At 46.3% G+C, this 24,485-nt stretch overlaps 1 protein-coding gene and 1 pseudogene across 24 annotated transcripts in view; one reads left to right on the top strand and one right to left on the bottom strand.

The window, feature by feature from the left end:
* Thrb (thyroid hormone receptor beta) overlaps positions 1-24,485 on the top strand; it is a 349,278-nt gene that overhangs the window by 183,120 nt on the left and 141,673 nt on the right. Inside the window, exons 1-2 of one of the 24 annotated variants that reach the window (XM_063273983.1) lie at positions 8,097-9,030; positions 9,867-10,038. The exons of 22 other annotated variants lie outside the window; for them this stretch is intronic. The gene's annotated coding sequence lies outside the window, so the exon portion shown is untranslated. Of the gene's footprint in view, positions 1-8,096; positions 10,039-24,485 lie in introns of those variants that run through there. One more of the 24 variants, XM_063273990.1, reaches the window with a different exon arrangement.
* On the bottom strand, positions 11,227-18,542 carry Bod1-ps1 (biorientation of chromosomes in cell division 1, pseudogene 1; annotated as a pseudogene).

The raw sequence follows: 24,485 nt of genomic DNA, 5'->3' as shown, positions 1-24,485 counted from the left end.
AAGAAAAAAGGAATCTGTAATCCTCATTCAGTTTAGAAATGTGATCTTTTTTAAACAAAAAGAATTGCATATAAGGGGCTAAGAGATTGCTTAGCTGTTAGGAACACTGGCTGGTGTTTGCAGAGGACCTGGGTTCAGTTCCTAGCACCCGCAGGGAGGTTCACAACCATTTATAACGCCCCCTTCTGGCCTGCATGGGTATCAGACATACATTTGGTACCTATACATAAATATAGCCAAAACATTTTTAATGAACCATATATGACATGGTAATTAATTGTCTCAAACCAAGTTCCATCAGTCGTTAAGAAAATACAGAGTAATGATTAGCATGAAGACAGATATTGGTTCTCTGGATAAGCTGGCCACAGGGTTTAAGGCTTTACGTTATGGTCTGCGAGGTCGTGTGCCAGTTCGAGGGTGTGGGGCGGTGAACTAGAAAGAGAGCACATCGTTAAACTTATCGTGTTTCTTCATCCACTTGCCTGGCTGTGCTGTGCCTTAGGAAGAAAGAGACCGGGACCCCGGATGAGGACTTGGTGGGCAAAGTGCTTGCTCTGCAACTGTGAGGGACCCAAGAGTTCAGATACTCGGCGGGCGCCGACTAAAAGCTGGGCGTGGCAGAGTGCATGTGACCCTAGCTCTGGGTGGGCAGATCCAGGAAACAGCAGAGCCCCCTAGCTGGCTAGTTAGCCAATCAGTGAGCTCCAGGCTCAAGGAGAGGATCTCTTTCAAAAATCCAAACTTAACTCCGTAGGAATACCAACAGAGTCAACTAGCCTGGACCCTTGGGGGCTCTCAGAGCTCAACCACCAACCAAAGAGCATAAACAATCTGGACCTAGACCTCCCCACACATAGGTTACAGATGTGCAGCTTGGTCTTCATGTGGGTCCCAAACAACAGGAATGGGGCTGTCCCAAAAGCTGGTGCCTGGGATATATTCTAGCTGGGCTGCCTTGTCTGGCCTTAATGGGAGAGGAAGCACCTAGCCTGGCAGAGACTTGAAGTCCCAGGTGGGAGACTATGGAGCGGGGGCAGTGAGTAGGATTTAAAGAAAACTTAAATTAAAAAAAAATACAAACTTAGGACTTGGGGGACGCTTGAGGAGGGCACCTGACAGACATCTCTGGTTTACATGTGCTTATGTTGTACATCCAACCTTGAGTACACGAACACACACACACACACACACACAGAGAGAGAGAGAGAGAGAGAGAGAGAGAGAGAGAGAGAGAGAGAGGAGAACTGAAACATTTAGTGATATAGCTGTTCCTTTCTAGAGGCCATGCTCCCAACAGGCAAAGAAATACTCATGTGCCACATCCAGGGACAGACCTGACTGGGTGACGAGGGAATGAAGAAAGGGCAGGCAAGCAGGCAGACAGACAGACAGACAGACAGACAGACAGACAGATGGATGGATTCCTATGGTGCTCTGGGCTCTCGGCTGGAGAAGCCACAGCCATTCAGAAGCTCAGTGTGTTTATTATATAAAATTGAACAGAGAGGTGGTGCCATGTCATTCAGCTAAACAAGGAGCCAGGTTAGAGTGGATCAAGGACACAGGTTGAGCCAATCTTGGTAGGAGCAGCCTCTGTAGGGAACAGTCTTCACGCCATAAAAATGCTAGGGTGGGAATGCGGGGCCGTGGTGAGCATTCTCTGCACCCTGTCAGCCCCGGTGAGCATTCTCTGCACACTGTCAGCTCTTGTGCTGGAAAGACTGGCATACCTCCAAGCCTGAGGCTCTAAGGTCCTTGACCTGGCTGTGCCCACGCCAGTCTTGCACGTTCCCTCGGGAATGCTGTCAAGTCTTTCTCTGCTCCCCGAACTTGTGCCTCTTCCTGTTCTCCTGTGATCCTCGGAGCTGTTTACAAATCACGTCTCGGGAAGTCAATATTTATGGCAAGCCACTCGTCTTGGGCTGCACACTAAATCCTGGGGAGGAGCAGAGGCCTCTGTAGAAGAGAGCTTTACAAGACAGATTGGAGCCTCCTCTCTGTGGGTGGCCAGAGACAGAGAAAGCTGAGCTGTCCAGAGAAGATCTGCCATGTGCCAGGAAATTTAGATCCACAAGCTGTTATCTGTTATGGTTGTGAGCGTCCTGAAACCTGAATTACAGGTAACTAATATTCCTTCTGAGCGCCATAGCAGACTGTAATCCTCTCATCTCTGGACAATTGAACTGTTAATACTCAAATAGTTTCTTTTATATACCATGTATAATGATTTGGTAGTCTCTAGACTTAAGTAATAAAAGCATCCTTAAAGAGTTCCAACTTCACAACATTTCTAAATTAACAAGGAGGAGGTCTGTACAGAGTCTCTTAGAAAGGGAATTTTAGAAGTCCACCGTGGAAGGAAATAGACTCAGATTTCTTAGCTGTGAACTGGAGTGGGAACAGAAGATACTTGGGGGAGGGTAGGTACCAAAGCAGGATTAGACGAAAGCGAACTTGGTTTTGAGTCCTGCACGGACATGGGACATGTTCCTGGGCTCTTTGGGTCCTGTTTTTTCTCATTGTTTAAAACTGATCATAGTTACTTGCATAATTCAAATAGGGAGGAGCTGGGTGATGGGCGGGTACACCTGGCTTATCACACGTGCTTCAAGTCTCTTTACCTCATTATTAAAATTCACGGAAATACCCCAAATCGATGTGACCGGTCTGCTCTTACGATGAAGCTACGCTTCTTATTTCCTACCTACAGTGCAGCAGGCAAATGGCCGTGTTTGAATCAGTAACTACCTACTGCTTGAGCTAATGTGTGGACGTATGCTAATATCCACACATACTCTGCTCTGCCTAGCCTCGCCCCACACACCGAACTTCTATTGCCCACAGAAATGTCAAGAGCAGGGTACTGCTCACAGACCCGACACAGCCATAGACAGCACAGGGGCTCCCAGTAACGACCACCTCCGCCTGGCTCCACAGAAATGATTTGCCAGGTCACTGATATTAGAGATAACTGCCAAAGCACATCTGCACGTGACAGTGCGTCAGGCCAAAACTCTAAGGTGGGAAATTGTATGAGCCAATTCCAGGTAGTCTTTCTGGAAGACAAATCGTATTTTAGAGAAAAAAGGAGAGAAAAGCAAGCAATGTTGGGGGATATGTTCTTGTAATCATGAGCTTGAATCTCCTAATGGCCTTAGGCTCCTGGATCTTGGCCTCAAACTTTGTGATCCAGTAGGTCTGTGGCTAGGACAAATAATATTTTTTGGCCCAGACATTGCTGCCCCTGCTGGCTCTGGGAACACTATGTGAGAGCCACTGGTCTGTATAATCTATAAAATGAATAAAGGCTTCTCATATTTCTCATCTGCCACTGTTGCAACAGCATTGGAATGGTCTCTCTAAGGGCTAGAAGGAACCTAGCTGAGAAATTACACACCCCTTGTATTTCACACACACACACACACACACACACACACACACTTACACAGAGAGAGATGTGCATACACACATGCCCTCATGCATTTGCAAACTATTCTACATATGAGAAAATGCAGCACTTGTGTTTTGAGTTTTGCATACTTCGCTGAGCATGATCTCCATTTCCCTGCAAATGACGTAGTTTCTTTCTTCTTTACCGTTGAGTACAACCTGTCTGGGGAGCCTTGTCAGCTCACATTTACTGCATTATCCATTGATTGATGGGCAGCTAAGCATTTTCAGTGTCTTCATTGTGGGGAACGGTGCTGCAATAACATGGGAGGCCAGGGCACCCCTGTCATACACTGACTCAGAATCTACATCCAGGAATGGTATACCAGTAACCACTTTAAATTTTAAAAAAACAATTACTACCTATTTCCCCTTTTTCCTTTAACATTGCCATGGATGACCAAAAGCTAACAGACGTCACAATTCTAAATGATGTAACTTTCTAGTCTTTGCCGGATATTGACTCATAGAAACATCACCTCCTGCCTCAAAAGTGATGGGGTTTATAGCTATTTCTAACAGCTGCCCCACCAGGCAAATGATAACAAACAGATAGATAGATAGATAGATAGATAGATAGATAGATAGATAGATAGATAGATCCTATGATCAGTGGTAATTAGGAACCAACTGGACAGCTCTTCTGCCATGATTGGGAATGCTATGTGTCTGAGGATGGCTGCCTATAGGCAATGGTGTCTACTAGAACAATGAAGACATTGTAGCATTACATCTTCTTCTCCTCCCCTTCTCTTCCTCATCCTCTTCCTCCTCTTCCTCTTCCTCTTCTTCCTCCTTCTCCTCCTCTTCCTCCTCTTCCTCCTCTTCCTCCTACCTCCTCCCCCTCTTTCTCCTCCTCTTTCTCCTTCTCCAAGCCAGGCCAGGGATGCTGTCATGGTACAGGCTAAGGAGCAATGCCCAGTGCCAGTCCAGTAACAATGGCACTTTTTAGACTTGGGCTTGCCTCATGTCTGCCAACAGCCAAAGCATTCCTGTGGCTGAGCCAGGACTCAGAGCAAAGATTCGTGGCAGAGGGTATGAACATGGGAAGTTGCAAATCTTACTGGTCCCTCCTCCCACCACAGCACTTGTCACTGTCAGAGGTCCCAATGAATTTAGTGGGTAAGAAATATTGACATAGCTGATGTAACCAAAACCAAGATATATTTTTGTTGTTGATGATATGACTGAATACCTATGAAAGTCAAAGGGCTCTGGTAAAAACCTGTCATCATCAATAAGAATTTGTAACAGTAAGGATATGTTATATATGTAACATATATATTAACTGTGTAATATGTAAGGTGGCTGAGTTTAAAAAACAAGTAAATAAATGTAGAAAATAAGTGCCTCATTGACTGTAATCAATTGCTTAAAAATTATTTATTAAATACTGACTGGATGCCACGAGTTATTCCTGAGCAAATGAAACAGAATCCTTTTCCTCGTGGGGTCATCCTTGAGCTGGGGAAGTGGGAAATAAACTACTCATGAGGTGAAGGGAGCTGTGGAGAAAGATCTAGTCCCAAATAAAGTCACTGATTCTGGGGGGTTAAGCCATGAACATGGCTTTTATAAATACTGTGATATTCAGTCTCCTATAAAATCAGTAACCATTTTAAAGGAGTGATAACCCCCAACCCTGGACGATGTGATCCATGGGTACTCACTGGGGAATTGTCCAGCTGCGCCCTAGATATCATACGATCTGAGAAATGCATGGAGAGTCTAAGTGCCCAAATTCGCAGAGTACTGGTAGACCCTGCCAGAATTAGCATCTGTGGGTTTAAGTAGAAGGTCTTTAGAGTCTCGACCCCTTTGATAGTGTATCTGTTTGTCCTTCCTGCTTAGCATCACCAAACATGCTCACATATCCCCAGCCTCTCTGGCAGCCATTGCCAAGTGAGCAGAACCCACAAGGTAGTCTCTCAGGATCCTCATGCAGCGACTGTATGCTAAATTCCAGGAGTCCTGAAAGGTTCTGCCTCCAAGCCTGGGGCACAGTCAGGTAGCGACGTGTCAGTGGACTGGACACAACTAGAGATGTAATCATTATTTTCCACAGCCATTGCTGAGTCAGTGAGGAGACATCGGTGCTGGAGCTCAGAGGCAGTGTGGGCAGGTCGGGGTAACCAGAGTGGCCCCCACTGCCACTCCCCTGCATTCCCAGGGCGTGTGCAACAAGGAAGATGTACCACAAAGGACCACTACTTCCTACTCTAGAGAAGCCACATGCACTGAGTGATATAAACTCTGGTATGTTTGCTTATGGACTTAACCAGAAACTCAAGGCATCCCAGGAGTTCTGTTAAGAACTTGGGTGTACTGGAGGTATGTCTCCAGATGCCCCAGTTTCAGCCAGTGTTGAAAAGAAACTCTGTCCATTTGATCGTGGGGATTGTATAAGTAATGGGGGTGGGGCAATTGCACCTGGTACTCCGGGCAAGCCAAGTGAGTAGACGGTGAATTCCAAAGGCTGTTTGCAGACGGGAAGGATGCCTGTAGGAAATCCAGGATGCTCACACAAAGCTCGAAGTTTCTTGGAAAGCATCCTTAGCTCAAATGATCGAACCCACTGGCTTAAAGCAAAGCTGAGACAGACCCTGTCCCTCTATTTTTCTCCTCCCCCACCCCTACTCTCTTTCCTTCTCTCTCCCTCAGATGCGTGTGTGTGTGTGTGTGTGTGTGTCTGTGTCTGTGTCTGTGTGTGTGTGTGTGTCTATAAACATAAATACAACCTGCTCAGTCTCTATAATGTTACATGTACATATATGTTTTTAATGCAGCTACAGTACAGTTGCTCCTAGGGCTTGAGGCTCATGGAGGGAAAGAGGTAGAAGCATTTTAAGAGCTGGAAGAACAAGCATTTGTGTCTCTTAGAAATGTCACAAGCTCCACCCATCAACTCTTGTCTTTGTAAAGGTCCCTTGGGTCCACTGCCTAGCTCTGGGTTTCTTCTATCAGTTCATCTTCAGTGAGCACAAATCACCCTCTCCTCAGAAAGAAAGAAGTGGATAGAGAGTCTAAAGTATTTCTGGAATAGATTTTTAAAGAAACAGCTAATTTAGCTCTTTCCATAAGCATGCTTCAGAGGCATTTTTCGTGCTGACTTGTAGAGCCGTGTGGCAGATTAAATTCTCAACTGGTTATAAATGTGAGAGGCAAGCGCTTGCTTCAACGCAGAGGACAGATGGCCTTCATGACTTCATCTTCACCCCTGTCCATAGCGTATGATGCAGACACCTGCCTGAACCATGGTTGCAAGGCCCGGGCTCGGTGTCAGTAACTACCAGCGTATGACTTTCTGGGGCATGTTTCCTTCTGACCTCATTTTCTCGTTTACCCTAACCATAAATAAGAGTTACACGGGGTATCATAGACCATTTCGTCTCAAATATTACTGGCCTCTTAATTATTTTTCAGTAATTACTTGCATCAAACCAGATCCGTTTTACTGCAATTGCATGATATTCAAACACATAAAAAAATTTTTCTTTAAAGCTGGTTTTGTGGTTTCCCGGGGGTTGGGTAGGGCAACTTCCGGAGACTGGTAAAGTCCAGTTTTTTTAACTAGGTGCTGGACAATCTGAGTACATGTTTACAAGGGTGGTAGACTTTAACACAAAGTATAAACCAAAAATAATAAGAAGGGATTTGTATTATTTTAAAAGGAAAAAGAACCCTATTCCGGTCCTTTCTGAGACAGTGTCACCGTGTAGCCCAGGCTAGCCTGGAACTCACTATGTAGCCTTGGCTAGCCTGAAGCTTGCCCTCCTCCTGCCTCAGCCTCTCTCATGATGGAATCCTCCTTGGATACCATGGCCAGCTGCTGGAAAGTAGAAATAAAGCACTTTCTTTTCAGGTTTCATCGTTCTTTTTGTACACTGCCAGCCACAGAGATTCGATGCTTTAGGACTGATATGGTCAATTAAAAAGTGAATATCGAGCTGCCCTCGGGGCATTTTAAAACTAAGAGTAATGTGTCTGCACCTGCTTCTTCCAACAGGCGACTCAGCAAGTCTGAGGTGCGGCTCAGAAGTGGGCGTGCGGGTTGGGGATTTAGCTCAGTGGTAGAGCACTTGCCTAGCAAGCGCAGGGCCCTGGGTTCGGTCCCCAGCTCCGAAAAAAAAAAAAGAAAAGAAAAAAAAAAAAAGAAGTGGGCGTGCGTGTGTGTGACTCTAAACTTAAGAATTCTAAAAGCCCAGTTTCTTAAAGTTGACACATGTTGGAGTTTCTCCAAAGGGCCACAGAGCTAGAGAGATGGCTTAAGGATTGATAGCAAGGGTTGGTCAAGTCCCCAGCCATGCGAAAACCCCAGGTGTGGCTTCCTGTGCCTGTAGCCCTGTAGGGCAATGAGAACAGAAGGGTTGGTAGGGCATGGGGTGTTAAAAGGTAGACTACAACTGAGCAGGACACACTTCTCATGTATGCATGAGCACACATGTGTACACAAGTGTGTGTACACCCATGTGCATACACCACAAACACACATAATTAAAAATAGTATAAAAAAATGCCTTTAATCCGAGCAGAGGCAGGTGGATCTCCGTAAGTTCCAGGCCAGCCTGATCTACAAAGTGAGTCCAGGCTAGCCAGGGCTTGTTGCACAGAGAAACCAAAACCGAGTCTCAAAAAAAAAAAAAAAAAAAAAAAAGAAAGAAAGAAAGTAAAGTCGAACAGTTTAGCTTAGAACTGATCAGAACTTCTGATCCGTTGTTCTGGGGCTGCCCCACATCCAGATCCTTCAAAGCTCCCGGGCACAGCGATGAGCCCTGTAACTGTGGGCACCGGCTGGGCAGAGGGACAGACGCAGCAGCTGTTCTCAGCCTCAGGGAAGACGCTGGGTCTTATTTGTTTGCCTTCAGCTAACTCATCAGCACGTCACTGTTTGTCCAGGCCCATGGCTTCCACTTATAAGAGTTTATTGTTTCTGTAGTGAGTTTGTGTTTGTTTATAAGGCCTTAATGTCCTGTCTGGAACATCATCTTCTTCAGCCTATAAATGTCTGAATGGCAGGGGTGGGGACCGGTGGGAAGAGGATTGGTTTAAAGGAGAATTGTGGTGTAAAGGACAGTGTGAAAGCAATCGGAACACTCGCACAGCCCTTTCTGTAGCTCGTGTGCTTCTGCCAGACCACTCTGTAGCCAGACCACTCTGTAGCCAGCTCCTGCACATAGAGCTATTCTGCTTCTGCCCCGCTGCCTCCAAGTAGGAGGACACGCAGGAGGCAGAGTCTCTGAGGAAACCCAGTGTCTCCCAGGTTGGCACTAGATGCTGATAAATCAGGATACTCCAGGACGAAAGGTGTGTTCTGATGGAGACCTCACGGCTTCGTGTAGCTGCCTGCTTGCCGAGTCTGTCTCATCCTTTCTAATCTGTGCCCTCCACCTTCCCCCGAGTGCCTTCGAAAGAGCCCTCCTCTAAAGCGACTGATCGTGCCCCATACTGTGTCCAAGACGCCATGTTTACTGGGGCTTGGGAGAGCCTCCTGACATTAGCAAGGAAGCAGAAGCTGACCCGTGCGTGAAGCCTCTGAAGCAAGGATCTTAAGCATCCTGCCCTGGAGAAATCCTGAAGGTACAGGGTTCTTGGCAGAAAGTTAGCAAACAACATCCACTCGTGGCTTCGAAATGCCAGCATAGGGTGCAGAGAGCCCGGTGAGGCTGGCAGCCCTGAAGGAGCCACTCTTCTGTGGGAGAAAGGCCCTCCATGGCCCCCCGGCTGCAGAAGAGCACCCCCCCATCATGACTCATGGGGTATCTTTCTTCTGGAAGGGGATGGGGGCTCCTCCCCTTTGTGGGCACACTGAGCACAGGACATGTTGCCGTGCACCGTTGTCAACTGTCCCTTCTGGCCATGCTCCTTGGTTAGACGTGGGCTTTGCTCAACATCATTATTTAAGAGTACATACTGCAATTACGTGGGCCTTGTGTCAGTCATCAATATTACACACGCTGGGTAGCTCACAACCGTCTATAACTCTAGTTTCCTAAGCACCTAATGTCATCTTATGGCCTCTGAGAGCACCTGCACTCCACAGAGAGATGCCTATGCATGTTTGTGAGCATGTGCGTGCGCGCGCGCGCGCACACACACACACACACACACACACACACACACACACACACACCCCAAAATAAAATCTCTCAACTAGCCTCTGAATTGGGTCCTGGGCTAAGATATTGCCAGGAATTAAGGTAGGATAGATGATTCATCTCCAGACGCCCATAATTGCAGGAGACAGCATTTGGAAGTGAGTTGCACATCCTGTGATAGTGGCTCACAGGTTCTTAGCAAAAGCTTTGGACGTTTAGCTCACATTATCCTAAACTAGGTAGCCATCGCAATGCTGTCACTTGACCCAGTTAACGGTTGGGTCTCATTCTTCCAAATAACTCCTGCCTCTCCAACAGGGCTCTAATGGAAGATCAAAGAGCTCCTCCAGGTCTGGCGTGTCCTTCGCTCGAGAAGTGGGTTAATGGTGATAGTTAAGTCTAAGCTCTTGACTACACCCGGAGTAGAAATGCAAGCCCGTCTGACCTTTAATTCTGAGTGAAATCAAAGGACAGTGGAGCTGCTGCACAGGTAAACACAAGAAGCTGAAAACTAAGTGAAAAGCTTAGTGAGCAAGTGCCATTTAGATTAAAACGACCAGGGTGTGTGCCCAAGTAGCCGATAGCCAAGAGAGCTATCGCTGGTTGTGGTAGCCACGTTTCAGTTGCTCAGTAGCAATTAACGTCTCCCATGAAAGACACTGGGGATGGGGCCTCACTCTCTCCTGACCAAACAAACATCTCTGGATGTACCCCTTCCCGCCAGCCTCTTGCCCATGGGAAGTCGGACATCTGCCAAAACTCAGTCAACCGTTATAAGGATGCTCAGGTGGTCCAGCCCTGATACTAAAGCCTCAGGGAACCAGGCTTACCTCAGAACCCCAGATGCTCTACAACTCATGGATCCCCCTTTCCTTGGGTAAGCCCAAGAAAGTGGAGGAGACTAGGAAGCCCCAGCTGAAGCCGAGAGGGCTGCCGTGCCTGGCAAACTTGGTAAAATAAAATTTTAAGTTCGAAAAAGATCTAGGAGAAATGTCATGTCTTAACAAATTTTGCCTTTATACTTGAGACCTTGAACTGCTCTTCCAGAGACTCCAGATGTGATTCCTAGCATCTGCATTACGGCTAACAACTACTTGTTAACTCCAGTTCCGGGTGTCTGATACCTTCTTCTGCCCTTCATGGGTGCTGTGTGTGCACGATGCACAGACACACACACACTGGCAAAACACCAACATATGTAAAATACATTGAAAAAAATTAATTATAATTAGGTGGGATGATGTCACAGGGGAGGCAGGTACAGGATAGAAGGAGGCCTGTCATTGGACCAGAAGGATGGATGGGTGGGAGAAAAGTTCAAAGGAAGAAGAGGAGACTGGAACGGAAAGGAGGAAGAGACAGGAGGGAGAGGGAGAGAAGCTGTGGCAGGACAATATGGCGGGTGACGTTAAGATTCTACGCTGTACCTTTACAGGTTGTTAGAAATGTTCTTAAGGGATGGATGTGTATTGGGCTTTGTATGTTTAGGTGGGAAACTTTAGCTTATCAATTGGGCCAAAGGTTATTGTGTTGTGTGTTCTTTCATGTGCAGATTTAAGTGTAAGAAAGTGTGCGGCCGCTGGTCTGGGCCGCCATGGAGTTGGGATGTGTGTTTCTGGCATGGAAACCTGCCTTGGGAACTAGATAGGTAGAGAGATGGCTGCCAGGCTCAGAGAGAGGCCTTCAGCAGTGTGATAGGGGATGGAGCAGAGCGGGTGAGAGGCTTTGCAGACTGAGAATTAAGATATCCAGCAGATATCTTGGGGCACTGCGGTGCCAGATCTACCGGGATAAAAGACAGCGTTATTTTTTATATTTTTACAACAACATAATTATAAGCACTTGACATTAAAAAAAAAATCTTACTCAGCTATGGCTCATGAGAAACCCTATCCAGTTGCTCAGTGACGTCAGGAACATCATGTGCCAAAGTTTCTTTTGCTTATACCTCCTTGTTTTTAAGATTATTATAACTTACTGTGAGGAACTCCTGAGTGGGCTCTCTGTCTCTCTTCACGTCCTCATGAGGGTCTCATGTGGCTAACCTAAGGGAGGACAGCCATGGTCACTTCCTGCCTGGAAGACACGCTGTTCTATGACTATCCTGTAGCATTCTATTCCCAAAAGGAAAATGTACTTCCAATCATCTGAGTGTGTGTGTGTGTGTGTGTGTGTGTGTGTGTGTGTGTGTGTGTGTGTGTGTGTGTAGGGGCCACGCATCACCCGCTAATGTGAAAACTTGAGGACTTTCAAAGTTGTTCATGCTAACATTTGCTCCTGTTTGCATTTAACTTGGATTTTAAGGAGCCAGGGCGGTGAGTTTTCAGACCAAGGACAGCATTCAACATGTGATTGTACGAGGAATTAAGTCTTTGGTTGGTTGGTTGGTTGGTTGGTTTTGGACGTGACATTTCAGAAAAACTAACAGGTTTTACAGCATTTGTAGGCTGTTTGTCTTGCCGAATCTAAGTGAGAAATCCCTATCCCCGGATGACTGCACAAGGTGACGCGAGTCACTAGAAAGTAAACTGTAGCTAGCGCTGAGGGGAAGTCCCCTCAACCTCTGGAACCAAATCAGTGGGGATTACGGTCTTTGGCTGAGAACTATAGAACTCCAGATCAAAAGTGAATTAGAGGTGTGCTAGCTCTCAAAGCCAGAGCTCGGGAGACAGTTGGCTTTGGCATTTGCCTTTCGTTTTATTATTCTGTCTGCCCAGGGGTGCCTTTTGTCCCCTGAGTCACATGCTCTTGTATCTCCAGGTATGTAGCCTGGGATGGAAAAATGGGTGCCGGTGAGTCACTCTCCTGGGGACCTTCAGAGAGCAAGTGTGGCTGATACAAACTTACAGACACCTAAGGGAGAGGCTAGACTCTCAGGTGTGATGCTGGGAAGAGAGACCCTGTCCTCTGACGAGGGCCCAATCGCTTCATTAACAACCCCAGTCTCAACAGGCTCCAACCTGCTCAGGTGCTGGCTGCCTGAGAGGAATGATCCTCTTCCAGAGGACCAGAGACTAACGACTTGGGAAGTTTCACAAGTAGCCTACCTAATTTTGGTTGTAATCAGCTAACGTTTCATGCTTGATTTGTGGACGGGCCAGCGAGCAGTGGCAGGTGCAAGAAATTAGGAGAAAGAAAAAACAACAGGAACTTCACAGCTGAGAAATTACATCAAACGGTATTTTTAGGAACATGGTTAAATTTGCTAAATTTTAAATACATTTAAATTTTTAAAAAAATTCACCAAAGTTCTCTTCGCTATTGAAAATGTCTCAATGTAGTTCACGGGCCTTAAGTGTATTACACAGGTAGAGCACCCTCACAGAGCCAGGGGGCTAAAAGGAGCTGGAGTTCCACTGGCAGCCAGAGTCCCCAATTCTAGCATTCTGTTGAAGCGCTGATAGTCTATGTACAAAACCAAAAGTGACCTTAACGACGTGACACGCAAAACTCCTGGTGATGCTCTTATTAATGCTCAGAGTCCCTTTACGGCCCAGGGCTCCGATGGTTCAGATGCTACTGATGAAGCCGAATGGCACTACTGGAGGGTACAGAGATATTCGATGATGGAGAAGGATTGGATTCTGGGCATTTGAGACTTGAAAGCAAGACCAAGGAGAGCCCCTGTGCTGGTGCAAGGCATCCTGAGCCTTTGGGCTGCTCCCCTGCACTGCAGACAGCAGCTGTGTTCTGATCGATCTACCACACGCCCTGCTTTCCTTTCCAAGAGATGACGAGGAAATAATAAGGCTACATGAGCCAAAGTCTTTTTCTGGAATTTCTGGAGAGACGGTTGGATTCCAGAAAATACAGTTTTAAATCCCACTGGAGCATATGCTACGGTGTAACTGTCATAGCACAAGGTGGGGGGAGGAGCTTTTTAACCACGGACAGGCACAGGGAAGACAGGGGCCACCATCTTCAGCAAATCCTACCGGCGTGCGCCACCACAACCGGCGGGCCACCATCTTCAAAAAGGCATGGCCGGGTGGCATCAGCTGTTTAGAACCTGCACTTTATAATCTGAAGTTCAGGTTCCTGACTGATTTTACTGAGAGCCTCCAAGCAAAAGCCCCCTCCCTTAACAGTTTGTTATCTTTAAGATTGTTTTTATCCACTATTTATTAGCAGGGTTGTTTTTTTTTTCTAAACACACAAACATGAGAACTGAGCACTGCACCCAGAGTGACTCACCCCTGCAGATGGGGAGACACCAGGACAGAAGCTGTGAGACTCTGAGGAAAGGAACCATTAAGATCCCCAAGCACAGGGAGGTCACAACTGCCTTAAAGCTACTGATGCTAACTGCCACATGGTCCAGTCTGTAACTCTAGCCTATCAAAACCCACCGTCAAACAGCCGCTCCCACTGACCCTTGCTGTCCCACCCTTGCTGTCCCGATCAGCTACCCTCCAGCCTGGCTTCTGCATACCACAGAGTACAAGCGCTGCCATCCACATGCAGTGTCTGTGTTCAAGTGTCAAGATGCGTTCAGGACAGCCCAAGTCACTGTAGCGCTTAAACCTCTAAGTAGTGTCCGCTGCAGTCACATCCTTCGACAGGCTGGTCAGAGGTGACACACTCCATGAGCAAGTATGGGTAACTGTCCCCCCACCAAACTTGTTCTCCATCCAGTATGACACCACTGACGTCAAGGTCAAAATCTTGACATCAGTAATGACATGGCTGGCTAAATTATACTCGTATGAAACAGGAATCCATGTCTTCGTTTAACAGAGCTTTCTGTAGGTATCAGGCATATCCTTAGGAAGCATCTTGGGATGGTGCTGGAGGCTCCTGGCTTTCTGGTTCTGGACGGGGAGCTGGTACAGCTCTTTTTTTCTGGGAGAACAGGAACTCGTGGATTGCTCTCTCTATCTGTGGCCTGACCATGTCGTTTAGTTTGGGGTGGACCACTTGAGAAATGATCCTGTCCACTCCTGCTACCAACATGCCTGACTGAACCACGGCTCTGCCTCAGCCCATTTCCCAGCAGGTTCTTGTTCATTGTTTGTCCAGATGTGGTGTTGATACAAAAGTATCCACCTTCTGCCTCAGGTTCTGGTAAGCTGGCTTAGTGTCCATGTTAGCCAGGCAGCTCCGGTGGAAGCTGTCAAACAGGTTCTTGAGCTGCTCCATTCTGAGAGCGATGAGCTGCGGGTCTCCCGAGTTGGCTCTCCTCGCCTCCTACTGCACTGTGCACCTTGGCCCTGCACCGCGTGCCTTGGCCATGCCCTGTGCCTGGCCAGTGTTTGACTGCTCTTCTGGACGCCACAGGCCACCGCGCTGCGCTAGCACAGAGGGCCCCAGGCGAAGGAGGCGGCAGGCTGGGAGGCTGCAGGATCCCCGGCGCTCCCAGCTCCCATCTTTAAGTTTTAATGACCCTGTGAGAACTGTAACTGAGACGAGGCCATTGACAGTTTTTATCCCAAACCCACTACTTTTTCAGACACCAAGCTGAGAACCTGAGATAAGATTGTTCCTAAACCCAAGACAGAGCCTCTGATTGATCTAGGAAAGAGGACCCAAACCAAGGCGATATGTTCTGTGTGGGGAAACATTGGGAGCCTTAGATGTGTTCCTAACTCCATTAGGGGCTGAAAGCATCTTTTTTTTTTTGTAGCTACGAAAACCAGGGGGCTCTTAAGAGGGTATTTCAATAAAAGTAGTGCATGCTCATAGGAATGACGGTAACGCTGAAGGGCTCAGCAGATCCCCACTCTCCCTGTCTCCCAGCCTGCCTTCCTGAGAAAACTACTAGCAATATACCTCCATGTTTTTGTTTTTTGGTTTTTGGGTTTTTTTTTTTTTTTGGTTCTTTTTTTCGGAGCTGGGGACCGAACCCAGGGCCTTGCGCTTCCTAGGCAAGTGCTCTACCACTGAGCTAAATCCCCAGCCCCACCTCCATGTTTTAATACAACTTACCAGAAATTCTGTTGATGCAGTGTGTGCATGTGTGCATGCGTCTGTGTGTGTGTGTGTGTGAGAGAGAGAGAGACAGAGAGAGACAGAGACAGAGACAAAGAGACAGAGACAGAGACAGAGAGCTCTCAGCAGGTAAAATCATGGACTCAAAAGGTACAGACATTTTTAATTCTGGCAAAACATCGTGTATCCCTTAAACCCTCAAAATTCTTAAAAACAGAAATGCTTTGCCTATCAGATTCGTTCTGGATTGGAAATTTTTTTACATCAGTAGATGTCTCAGGGATAGGTCCCAAGTCACAACACAAAATCCACGTGTCTCAGATGCATTTCCTAAGCACAGTCTGATTAGTTTTATAGTTTTTTTGTTTGTTTGTTTGTTTGTTTGTTTGTTTTTTGTTTTTTTTTTTTGTTTTTTTTTTAGTGGACCTGGTTTTGCCTGACTAATCACCTAAAGTTAGGAAAGGCATTTTCTCCTTGTGGTATCTTGTCAGCACTCTGGCACTGTCTGGGCTTTAGCTTGGAATGGGAGGTGTCGAGTGTGTACCCTCAGCCTTGGGCTCATTTACACTCTCGATTGTCAGTGTGTAAGAGCACGGGGGTTTCCTGTTGCTGGAAGTGTGCTTGGGAACCCCAAGGATAACCTGTATGCCCTGACATGTATGCCTCCCAGTCGAGCGTAGCTCGACTGCGCACAGCACATTGAGAGCGGTTTGGGCGCTCATCTGTCTCCTGTGAATAAAAGACTTCCTGTTCTGGGCTCTGATCTCTTCACACCTGCAGGGCACATGTTCACACACACACCCATTCCCTCTCTTGCTGAAGGCCTCCCTCGTCTTCCCTACGTGGCAGCCTTACCCTGCTGTGTCATGGGAGTTCCGAGTTCGATTGAGCGTTGCGTTTACATCCAGCTCGCTTCTGACCTACTGGGAGAGGACTGTGGTTATGAGACGATAGCTCTATAGGGTAAGGCTCTCGGGTGACAAGGCCAAGCCCTCTCTAAAGCTGGTGCTTGAAAGGCTCCTTGTCAACACGGACATCCAGACATCGCCAGGTGTGGGGTGAAGACATTTGGGGTCACTGCGTGTCCCGTGACACTTCTGATAGAAGAAGGCTTGTCGGAAAAACACTCAGAAATTATTTTAGAGTCATGGCTGCTGGCAAAGGGTAGAAAAATCTCAGCCTCTGAACTGGACAACAGCTTTAGGATCTCGGGGTAACGGGTTGCACGGTTACCCGATTAGTCACTGTGTTGTGGGCCCACTAAGTGCAGATGTTTATAACACCTACTTATGACCAACTGCTGACGAAACTGGGCTCTTTGTGTCAAAAGAAGTTGCTTCCCTAATAACCAATTAGTTGGGATATTTTAGTCACTTAGTGGTGGGTCATGACTCTGGGAGCAGAAACTGAACTGTTCAGAGACTCAAAAGTACACCCGCAGTCCTTTGAACACACTCAAGGAGGAAATGTCCAGTATGAGTTGGCAGAGAACATGCCTATGGTTTGATACTGGCTGAAAGAGGACACCTTGGTTTGTTTGTTGTTTTTTAAGTATGTCTCTTGTGTCAATTCAGACATCTAGGAATAGCCCAGAAAGGGGCGGTGCCCCAATGCCCTCTGAAATTGTTTGCAGAACACGGCAAACAGACACTCAGAACCCTCTGTTCTCATGAGAACACATATGCAGTGTGTGTCACTGAAGTGACTTACTAACCTTTCTGGACTATCCCCACCCCTCTTTAGATCTAGAAGCAACGCACAAAACTAACAGCAATGTTTTAGGGCTTTTCTTGGCTTTTTTTTTTTCTTTTTCTTCTGGTTTACTTCGGCCCAAGCATTGTGGAAAACTCAATTGCCTTGTGGCCTTATCTCTGGGTGGCTGAGGAAATAAAACAGGAAGCACAACCTAGGCCATTTCCTCTCTATGAGGAAATAATATTCAGAAGAGCAAACTGTCTGCCACAATTAACAGTCAGGCAGGGAAAGCTATGCATTGGCACAAAAGCAAGACTGGGGTGCGCAGTTCTAAGATAGTCTCACTAGGGATGGACAGCCATGGAGACATGGAGCTGAAGGATTTCATACGTATCAGCTTTGTGGGAAATGACCAGTACTCTGGGGTTGACCAGGGGTGGATAAATGATTCTCTGTAGAGATTTTAGGGTTTTTGTTTTTGTTTTTGTTTTTGTTTTTGTTTTTGTCAATAAATAAGGACATTGAGTTCTGTCTCAGCGTGCTTTAAAATACTTTAGAAAACATGAACGAAGAACCCTGACAGCCTCTCAGTTGCCTTTGCCTGGGTTGTAATTATCCCCACTGCCCAAGAAACAAAGTCCTGGGGCTGGCGAGGCTTCTGTGAGTAGTGAGCTCTAACAAAGGCCAGGTTATATTTTAACTTCTGCGTCATTTCTGAAAGACAACTCGTATTTCAGTCCTTAGTTCTCCACCTCCAAAAATAATAAGTAAGGGTGACTGGTAGATGAACAGCCAGGCGCACGGCCGTATGTTAATGTACCGACGCTTACGAAGAGAGAGGGCTTGGCATTGAGAGCCTATAAAGGCAGAAGCTGATCGCCACCGTTGTAGATTAAAATGTCCACAGGGTGGCATTTGTTAACGTTTCAACCCACGGCCCCATGCATCTCTCACACACAAATTTGTGTTTGCCTTCTCTAAGCTCTTGGAACTTTGTGCGGATTGTCAACCACACGTTTCATGAGCTGTCTCTTTTCAGGGTGGAGTTGCATACCTGAAGATCGTCCCAGGGCTTTAAAGCCCATGCTTGGTTTCTTTAAAAATTCCTCCGTCTTCACACAGCTAATAATCAGCAGCAATAAAACTCACGCTTGTCCAGCTGCCAGCCCTCCTCTTTGGCCAGCAGACTCTGGCTTGAAATCCCACACTGGCTCCTGCCACTTAACCCTGAGCCTTCTCCCGTCCTTCCTCTCCTCAGCCAGCACTCTGGACATGCATCCCAAATCGGAGGGGCTTTTACTTCATAAGCAAGTCCTTTCTTTCCACCTTTCCACCATCGTTCTGGGTGGCACCTCTCCAACTGACGGCCATAGCCCCAATGCAGACTACATCGTGACCAAGAACATAAGAGGTATGGGTTTGCAATGTGAGCAAAAGGTTTAAGAAACAGTTCTCCCTAATGCGATGAGTTCTGCTGTTCTCTAGTTGGCTGTTTCTTCTCCCTCCTCCCATCATTATCGTCATCATCTTTGTGGTTGTGTTGTTTTTTAAGTACTTCTTACAAATGACTAGATTGGTTTAATCACCCACTTATGTGGGTTTGTAGCTTAAAAATAATGCTTTTGTGCATTTTGTTCAAGTTGGAAAAATAGGTCCTGGTAGGCCCCCTCATATCAGTAGAAAAATGAAGGATGATCCCTAACTGGAATCTGATGCAAACAGCCTCCTCCATCAGTGAAAATGAACAGGAATTATCTATTAGCGGAGGAGGGCCCCAGGCACATACGGATCTAGGTGAGAGTCCCTAGAACCAGCCACTAAAACTTTGCTCCCAAGTCAGCCCTTGGGGCCAGCTGCTCAGGATACTGGTTTATGAGGTCCCGCCCTGCGTAGCTGCCAATCATAGCTCTTGGACGTAGAACTCTTTCCAGCACTCCACTAACACTGTAAAAGCAACAATCAAATCGAGTTCTGGAGGTCGACACCTCCCACGTGGCTACAGGAAGCGAACGGTGCTTGCTTATTGTCGAACATCCACATCTGAGGAGGCCTCCCTGGCTGCTGGGATCACAGGTGAGTGGAGACAGGTTCCTCCTGCTGGTGACAAATTAAAAATCTGGAGGCAGGAACAGAAGTAGGAGAGCTAGTTCTGTGCAGCATAATTACTGATTTTCCAAATGCTTGTTTTGTCAAATGTTGCAACTCTAATAGGGGGTTAGTATAAAAATGTGTCTTCTTTTCCCATAGCTCTGGATCCTCTTCAAATGAAAATTTATGCCATCCTTTTTATAAAAAGTATAATATCATACTGCCTATTCAAGAAGGGGAAAATGGGGATTTTTCCTGGAGATGCAGAGCAGTGCATAGAAAATAAATATCCTATTTTTGTGTCCTCAGGGAAGGCAGAGTTTACATACTTCCCAAACAGAATGAGGTCCTAGTTAGTTTAGTTAGTTAGTTAGTTCAACTTTACACACAAGACTCCCAGCCAGTCTTGCTCACTGTGATGGCTAATCTTGTCTACTTGACACCAGGAAGAGGGAATAAGTGAATAAGTGTCTTTATCAGATTGTCCCGTGGGCAAGTCTGTGGCCTTTTTCACTTGCTAATTGTGTAGAAGGGCCCAGCCCACAGTGGGTGGTACCTCTCCAGGCAAGAGGAACCGAACTGTAAAATAAAGGTAGAACTCTGAGTCTGAGAGAAATCAAGTGACCAGGGACTTCCTTGAGCTTGCTTCAGTTCCCCCCTCCAGACTCCTGCCTTGATGCCTCTGTTGGCTTGCCTTTCATGGTGCCTTGTGACCTGTGAGCTGTATTTAAACCTTTTCCTCTGAGGATTCCTTTGGTCATGGTGCTGATTTCTTAACATAACTTCTTAGAGACAGCGTTATTCATTCTTTTTAGCTCCAACTTATGTTTAACATTGCTTTTCCCCCATGGAACCACTGAGAGAAGACAGGCAAAAGCAACAACTGAAGACATACAGCTTCCTGGTCTCACTCCGTGCACTTCTGCAACTAATTAAATGGCTTGCATTGGCAAATGCCTTAACTGTCACGTCTTCACCCAGAACTTCTCTAAGTGACAAAGTGCACAGCGGTCTTGGGTTTCAGATCTGACAGGGAAAGCAGAGTAGCCCAGCAGTGCTGGGCTGAGGCCCCTGAGCCTGCAGCACCCCAGACCTGCAGGAATTCTAGGGTGGAAGGTTAAGAAGATCCAGTGACTTCCATGCACAGTGTTCAAACAGCTAATTCACATCAGCACTATTGGCCAATGGTTCAAAGCAGCCAGTCGTGTGCTATAAGGGACTGTGATATATAGGATGTGTGTGCTATTAGGGACTGTGATATATAGGATGTGTGTGCTATTAGGGACTGTGATGTATTGAATGTGTGCTATAAGGGACTGTGATTATAGGATGTGTGCTATAAGGGACTGTGATTATAGGATGTGTGCTATAAGGGACTGTGATTATAGGATGCGTGCTATAAGGGACTGTGATGTATAGGATGTGTGCTATAAGGGACTGTGATATATAGGATGTGTGCTATAAGGGACTGTGATTATAGGATGTGTGCTATTAGGGACTGTGATGTATTGAATGTGTGCTATAAGGGACTGTGATGTATTGAATGTGTGCTATAAGGGACTGTGATGCATAGGATGTGTGCAATAAGGGACTGTAATATATAGAATGTGTGCTATAAGGGACTGTGATGTATTGAATGTGTGCTATAAGGGACTGTGATGTATAGAATGTATGCCATAAGGGACTGTGATGTATAGAATGTGTGCTATAAGGGACTGTGATGTATTGAATGTGTGCCATAAGGGACTGTGATGTATTGAATGTATGCCATAAGGGACTGTGATGTATAGAATGTGTGCAATAAGGGACTGTGATGTATAGAATGTGTGCAATAAGGGACTGTGATGTTATAGAATGTGTGCAATAAGGGACTGCGATGTATAGAATGTGTGCTATAAGGGACTGTGATGTATTGAATGTATGCCATAAGGGACTGTGATGTATAGGATGTGTGCAATAAGGGACTGTGATGTATAGAATGTGTGCAATAAGGGACTGTGATGTTATAGAATGTGTGCAATAAGGGACTGCGATGTATAGAATGTGTGCTATAAGGGACTGTGATGTATAGAATGTGTGCAATAAGGGACTGTGATGTTATAGAATGTGTGCAATAAGGGACTGTGATGTATAGGATGTGTGCTATAAGGGACTGTGATGTATAGGATGTGTGCTATAAGGGACTGTGATGTATAGGATGTGTGCTATAAGGGACTGTGATGTATAGGATGTGTGCTATAAGGGACTATGATTATAGGATGTGTGCTATAAGGGACTGTGATGTATAGGATGTGTGCTATAAGGGACTGTGATGTATAGGATGTGTGCTATAAGGGACTGTGATGTATAGGATGTGTGCTATAAGGGACTGTGATGTATAGGATGTGTGCTATAAGGGACTGTGATGTATAGAATGTGTGCAATAAGGGACTACGATGTATAGAATGTGTGCAATAAGGGACTATGATGTATAGAATGTGTGCTATAAGGGACTGTGATGTATAGGATGTGTGCTATAAGGGACTGTGATTATAGGATGTGTGCTATAAGGGAGTGTGATGTATAGGATGTGTGCTATAAGAGACTGATGTATAGGACGTGTGCTATAAGGGACTGATGTATAGAATGTGTGCTATAAGGGACTGTGATTGATGTATAGGGCAGAATGTTTGTCACACCCAGCCTTTACTCACTGGGTACCAGGGTCCCCTCCCAGTCACAATGAAAAGCAAATCTTCCTGAATGGTGAGAGTCCCCAGGGGGCGGGGCTTTGCAGGGGGCGTGAGTTGGGGGCAGACAAGCTCAGCTGACAGGGGTACCTCCTCCTCCTTTCACAGCTCCTCCTCGACACCTTCTGTTGCCCTGGATCTTTTCTCTCTCCCTTCGTGAGTCATGGAACTGATAACTTACGATTCCATTCCAACCCCTTTGAAAATAAAAAGAGAGAAAGGAACAGAACCCTTAGACATTTGAAGCATATTGTTTTTGAAAAACCTTCATACAACAATTTCAAATGGCACACATCTCTTCCCACTTGGCAAGGCTGGCTTCTGTACGATTGGCAGATGACTTCTATTCAACTTGATTTCCCTGCTGTCAGCCCACAGAGATGTGAGGTCCACGGAGATGCTCCCCAGACATTACCACAGATACTGGTTTCAACTTTAATGCTTGCCTCCTCACTGCTATCCCTGACATCATCTACCTGCGCAGTATTGTGTCCTCAGGACCCAGCCTCATGAAGGCATGTTAGGGAATTCAGTCACTGACAGTCCGCATATGGTTGTCAAGCCCTAGGCAAAGAAACAATTGTTTTAATTTTTAAGACTTATTTCTTCTTATTTTATGTGTATGAGTGTTTTGCCTGAGTATTTATGGGTGCATCATGCAGATACCTGGTGCCTTTGGAAGTCACAAGAGGGCATTAGATCTTCTGGGGCCAGAGTTAAAGATGGTTATGAACTTCTGTGTAGATGCTGGAATTCATACCTGGGTCCTCTTCATGAACTTGCTCTTTTGCCCCCCCCCCCCAAACAAGTATTTTAAAGCACATTTTCTCATGCTACCACCAACGGAGGGGATTCTAGAATTTTCCTTTTGGCAGATAACAAGTTGAGATTTACAATGCTAACCCTTGGTTCAGTGTCAAAACGTAGAGAAAGGATGGAGCCTGGATTCGAGCCCATCGATACTGATGTCTAAGCTCAGACTGTCACCACATCATGACTGCATGGTCAACAGTGAGTTTACAAGTTGAATGAGTAGGGGCCTTGAAGGTGAAAGCCTCAGATGAGTTGTGCAAATGTTCTTTGCGTGTCGGTTACACACTAAGTGGCAGCCCAGTAGGAAAGGATTAGAAACCGTGCTATACAGTGCCACTGAGTGAGTCACACAGAGGAGCATTTGAACTTGGCCTCCGGGATCAGGCACAGTAGCCCGATAGCTTCCCTTTGAAGTCTGTCTGCAGAAGCCTAAGAAAGGGAACAAAGAAACAACTCTGAGGACTCCTGCTCCCCGCCCCTCTTCTTACACTGTAGAGGACCTACATGTTCCTTCCTTTTCAGTATCAGGGCATTTAAACACTGGGGGTGGGAGGAGAGACAACTCGGGTGCAGATGAGGCTCAAATGCCCCAGTCACCTGGAGAGGGTATTTACCACACTTGTGGGTCTAGCAGACTGGACTAGACTCCTGAGTCAGAATCATAGATGATAAAGCCTTTCCATGTCCTGTCTTTAAAGTCCCTAAGGCTTCATCTTTGAAACAAGGGCGGACAGCTGCTCCTACCAGTTTGTAAAGTTCAGTGAAGTGACAGACAAGAAACCAAAATAAGCCTCCCCTCACTGTCAAAAAAGCAGAAGAAAACACACATTTCCTCACACTAGATAAACCAAACACAAACTAGATGTGTAGTCAAAAGTGGCCAAAAGTGCAGGGTAATAGTGAACTGTGGCTCTCAGAGCCATCACTTAACTATGGCTCCTCCCCTTTGGCTCCCCTACATCACAAAAAAATTCCTTTAAAAAAGGAGCCAGCAGAGACATCAGAGGTAATGGTCTCACCTTCTTCATTTGAGAAGGTGAGATCAGATGGCTTGGCCAGGATCAAAATTCCCGAAATTTATAATAACCATTAACGCTTGGGACAAGGTATCAGAACACTTTTTAAATTTCAAGTTCTAACTTTTAGTCGTCCAAAGCTGTAAAATTATTTAGCATGAAGAAAATATGACACTTCAGTTCTTTTCAAGCTGTAGGCTGTTACATATTGTTACGGTTTAAATCTTGGCTCGATTCCCGGACAGAACACACCAAGCCAACACGGTTCCACGTGGAAAGGTTTAGTGAGAGAAGAAGAGTAGAAGGGAGGATAAGTAAAGGCCGGCCATGAGGGAGGGGATGGGGAGAAAAGGGACGGGGACAAAGAGAGCACGAGGGCGGAGAAGGAAGGAGTAAGAGTAAGAGAATGAGGAGGGGGCAAGCAGCCCCTTATGGTGTATCAGGCACAGCTGGCTGTTGCCAGGCAACGGTGGGGCGGAGCTTACCTGACTGTTGCCAGATAGCTGTGGGGGCGGAGCTTAGACAGAATACAAACACGTATAACTTTCAGTCGTCCTTTTCAAACCAATATTTACATTCATATTGAAACCCAAACTACAGAGCCCACAGCAGCGCTTGGAAGAGGAAGTATCAACCGCAGGGCAAGAAGTTGGCAGGGGGTGGGGGTG

The sequence above is a fragment of the Rattus norvegicus genome, chromosome 15, assembly GCF_036323735.1.
Source record: "Rattus norvegicus strain BN/NHsdMcwi chromosome 15, GRCr8, whole genome shotgun sequence".
In the NCBI taxonomy this organism is placed as follows: Eukaryota; Metazoa; Chordata; class Mammalia; order Rodentia; family Muridae; genus Rattus; species Rattus norvegicus.
The sequence above is the reverse complement of the archived record's forward strand: the minus strand, read 5'-3'. Positions and strand labels throughout refer to the sequence as shown.